Source organism: Adiantum capillus-veneris, chromosome 3 (genome assembly GCF_014529385.1).
Source record: "Adiantum capillus-veneris isolate H3 chromosome 3, ASM1452938v2, whole genome shotgun sequence".
In the NCBI taxonomy this organism is placed as follows: Eukaryota; Viridiplantae; Streptophyta; class Polypodiopsida; order Polypodiales; family Pteridaceae; genus Adiantum; species Adiantum capillus-veneris.
The window spans coordinates 73,236,358-73,241,242 of NC_140933.1; the positions used below are offsets into that span (position 1 = coordinate 73,236,358).

Here is a 4,885-nt window from a genome sequence, read left to right on the forward strand (position 1 = left end):
ACCTTGCTAGGCCTCTATTAGCAATGAACCGCAATGTCCTTTTGTCCATCTCGTATCTTCTTTCTTCAGGTCGAAATGCAAGAGGTGGAGGCTGTACCGGCCTCACCACTCCATGCGTTTCCCTCATCTTTGCTTTGAAGGGCAGTACCCACTTTGGTTGTTATAATACATTGTATTTGGTACTAGTGCTTGTTTGTTGGATGGTTCCATCATCCGTGTATATCTCATGTCTACAGGTATTCCAGTGTAGGTTGTTGTCCAAAGACAAGCTGTGGTCTTGCAAATCCTACTGGTCCTGGCACATTCCCCATAGCGTATCTGGGTGGAGTAGGTGCTACTAGAATAGGTTGTACATACCTCTCCCTAGCATATTCCATGCCATAGTAACACTCTTCTCTTGTATGGTTTGTCCATTTTCTCTCAATTTCGCACCATAGAGGTTCTTGGAGGTCACATTTAACTAGAGGATCAAGTCTCTGAGCTAATCCTTTTATGAGCTTCATTTTCTCACTAGATACCTCTGGCTTTAATGTGGGTTTGGTTCTTGGTGAATCACTCCTCTGAGAAGATGTGTCACTCTCACTCTCAGTATCATGTCTTCTCAAGGTTCTGCTCTGATTTGGATAGGAGTAAGTTATAGGTGTTATATATGGTCCTATTGTGACCGTAATTCCACGTCTATAAAAGTCATGTTCTATGGTTGAATTTGGGTACAACCATGGTCCATTAGGCAGATTCACTTGAGGAGGCATGCTTGCCATCTCTGTGATCATTTCTTCTCTCATTATCGCTCTATAAGGGAATCCAGGTGGCTCCCTTTTTGGAATTCTTGTAGGAATTCTCATGTTTGGTGGAGATATATGTGGTCCTTCACTGACCAAATTTTCACCTCTTTCTAGTGCATTGTGTGGGTTTGTGTCAAAATGTGGATAGCTTGGCGTTTCAGCACTTCTAGCTTGGCTTGCCATACCTCTGGTCATATCTACAAAAGGATTGGTAGATTGGCTTTCATCCTAGTGATCTTAGCTTTCTTAATGCCAGGCCCACTCTCTACTTTGATAGTCCTTAAAATGCACCTTTGGCCCTTGATCAGGTCTCTCAGAAGTCAGGAATTTGTGACTCTCTTGGTCTCTGAAAACTAGTTCTAGGTACCCTAAAAGTTTGGATTTAGGAAACCTGGGGAAAATTCTGGTGTGTCCTATTGCTGGCAAGATTTTCTCATGCCTATACCTGAATCAATTTGGAGTTGTCTATCAAAAGTTAGAGCAGTTTTGATGAGCTGCACTTGAAACAACACTCAAAACAGTTTCAAGACCAAGGATTTTTGCTTGTATCTTGACCAGTTGTGACCCAAATTTATTGAAACTTGGTCACTAGGCTTACTTTATGCTGGCAAACACTTCTGTGAGCTTAGATGTAACTTTTGACCTCTAATTTGGCACTTGAGACATTATACACGTATAAAGTCTATGTGCTCAAAATTTGGTATGTGAGCTCCCCTTCATGTCCTCTACCCACTGCAAGTTTCAGTTTGTGAATTTGACCTTTATTTTGACACTTGAGACATTATACGCGTATAAATTCTTTTGTGGCAGAATGAGGTGACTTTTGTTCCACTGATTCTTTATCACTCAAGCAACTCTCAGCAAATTTCAGAATTCAATTTGGACATTTTTTTAGCAAGTTAAGACCATTACAAGCCTGAATCTGCAGTTTTCTGTCTTTTGCTCTTTGCAGACCCAAATGAGCTCCAAATTCTATGAAATTTTGGCTAGGGACTTCTTTTATGCTCTAGGACACTGAGGTATACTCAAATGTCTGATTTGACCCATATTGGGCCTATGAGGCATCATACGTATATAAAGTCTTTTGGCTCAGAATTCACTTATATTTCTACCCAAGGTACTCCTTGATGCATACACAAGAATATGTGATTACAACAAATTTTGGATGTCAAAATTGCTCAAAATCAGCACTTTTTCACCTTTACCGTCTTGTATCTGCAAATTCTCTTTAATTGCAAAAGTATGTGTCCAAATGAGATGAAATTTTGCAAGCAATCTTAACACATCATTTCCCAACCCTATGTGGTCAAAAGTGAAATATAACTTTCAAATCTAGCCTTGAGACATTACACGCGTATAAAGTCTATGTGCTCAGATTTTGACAAAATTTGGTCTAAGAGCTTGTCTTGTTGTGCTCAACACCCTGGTATGCTCAGATTTCAATTTTGGTCTCTAAAAGTGCCCTTTACACATCATACGCGTATGATGTCTAGCTGGTCAAAATGAAGTGAATTTCAGTCTAGAGGTTCCTCTCTATACTGGCAACTCACGACAAGTTTCAGAATTGAGTTTTGACACTTTTTGTGCAAGTTATGGCCACTACAAGCATGAATCGGTCCAGATCTGTCTTTTGGTCTTTGCAAGCCCAAAAGTGATCCAAATTTGATGAAATTTGGCCTATATGCACCCTAAATGCTGTAGATCACAAGGGTACACACATATGTAACTTTTGACCCCACATTTGGCCTCTAAGACTTTATATGCGTATAAATTCTTTTGCTCAGATTTTAGTTATGCTTCTACCCAAGGTGTCCCTTAGTGTGTAGATCAAGAATATGTGCTCACAACAAATTTGGATGTCAAAATTGCACAAAATCATAATTTTACAAGGAAATCCTCTGAAGAGTAAAATCCCCTTAACTCTCAATCTATATGTCCAAATGACATGAGATTTGGTGGGTGTGCTCAACACAACATGGTGAAGATGGGTATCATGTCAAAACTTCATTTTGGCTCCCAGAATCACCCGTTAGACATCATACGTGTACGATGTTTGTTGATGGATTTTTTGTCAGAATTCATTCACAAGCATCCCTAAGTGTCTAGCACTGGTTTTCAAGCACTTTTACCAATTTTCATGCAAAAATGTGCTCAAAATCTCAATTTTTCCTTTTTTCCGTTTTCGACACTCCGTCTTTTGTCTTTTGGGTGTCAAGAGTTGGTCAAAACTCTAGTTTCAATGTGTACTTAGGGTAAAACCCCCCTTCTGAGCACTCTGGTGCAGTCAAACTTTTGAAATTTGGTCTCTAGATGCCCCTTGAGACTTTATACGCGTATAAAGTCTAAGTTTACAGAATTGCAGTTTTTGTTCACAGAACCCTTGCACATGCTCTCTTATATACTCAACACCAATCAGCCATGCAAAAATGTCAACAGAACTCTTTTTATTGCATTTTTTCCTCAAAAGCGGACTTTTCACAGATTTTAAATGTAAACAAGCACTTTAGCAGATAAATCAATGGTGAATAGCTCTAGATCGGAATTAGATCACTTACCTAAAGCTTCTCCTACAAATCATATGGGGTTTTGCATCTATGAGTAGAAAAACGCTTCAATGACACACACAGACTAGCAAACGCTTTTATCACCTCACAAACCACTCAACCACCAACAACTACTTTAATCTACAAATCCTAACTAAATCTACCTAGTCGCAGACCCTCGGCAAGACACACGCTTCCTGGCTATTGAGTTGATCTTGGAATAATCTCTTCTGGATCCACTTAAGAAAAATGCTTTTATTTAGCCAAAACTAAAGCAAGGAACCATCACACGAGTGTTAGTAGGAATATCTACCTAAGTCCTTGTCTCCTTGGCAACGGTGCCAATGTTGCAAGAGCGAATCACACCACCCATAAAGTGCATGAAACGCAACCTAGATCAACATAATGTCAATCAAGGACACAGATGACATGATAGCTTGTCAGGCTGAGACCATCCTACACATACAACACTCTGAAAGGCCAACTAAACCACAATCTAGAATCTCACTACTCTCAACTACACCACCTACCCACATATACACAAACGGAAGGAAACCCATCAAATCATGCCAGAATCGTACGAAGCTTAAGGAACACCATCCCCTCACTAGGATACACTTGTCCCAAAGCCTCTACACTCAAAACCCTAGCTCTAAACCCATCTGCAGAAAACCCATATAAAGATAGAGCCGAATTCTGAAAGTGTTCAAAATTGAAATCTATGAGTACCTATGCGTAGCTTATGTTGCTACAATTCTAACGACTACTTGCAGGCAAAAAACAGACATCGTTTGATATACTTACAGCCATGAGTAGCTCGCAGATGCACGAGTGCGTATGCTCTGTTCATGTAGCTCTTGCCGAGGCTAGCACGATGGTGAATTCGGATCTACAATGTGATGAGCTAGTGGGGAGTAGTGCCACGATAAAGTTCACGCTCTCTCTCTCTCTCTTCCTCTCTCACACACAGTCGACGGTAGCTTAAAACTTATGATTATGAAAAAAGTTCCCTTTATAAAATGACCTAGGCACCTTATATACTAAGGCTACCTTAGGCTAACCAATCTGGAAGTGCCATTGCACCCCAGCTTCTGCAACTAAACTACCTACTTATTACAGATGCTGTTTATGACCATAATTCGCAGCATTTTATAACTCTCAGAAGATAAGACTTTGGTACAAAAATTGAGTTAGGTCGTGATGTTGACCCAACGTCAACACAAGGCTCCCCAAAACAAGTTGAACCATTTCTCGACGTGTGTGTCATCCTTGCGTAGGGACCATGCTAATCTTCTCTATATCGTTCCAATTTTATTAGATGTCACTAAAGGGACAAGAAATAAATTGCAATTTAATGCATAAACTTCTATTTTTAAAAAATTCCTTCTTCTGAATCTGTTGAAATCAAATATAAGTCTTATCATTCTTTTCACATATTAAATATACAAAAAGTTATGATCAAATTATTAAAATCTACCATAAGCTACATGCTTGGCTACGTGGACTAACATGCCTAACCTGATCCAAGGTACTTTTTGTGCATATGGAGCCTAAGGT

At 39.6% G+C, this 4,885-nt stretch overlaps 1 non-coding gene across 1 annotated transcript; it reads right to left on the reverse strand.

Annotated features, from left to right (window-relative positions):
- Positions 1-4,561: 4,561 nt before the first annotated feature.
- Positions 4,562-4,662, reverse strand: LOC147461102 (U6 spliceosomal RNA). Its single transcript, XR_015187709.1, has one exon. It is a non-coding gene; the product is annotated as a U6 spliceosomal RNA (small nuclear RNA).
- Between the last annotated feature and the right edge of the window lie 223 nt (positions 4,663-4,885).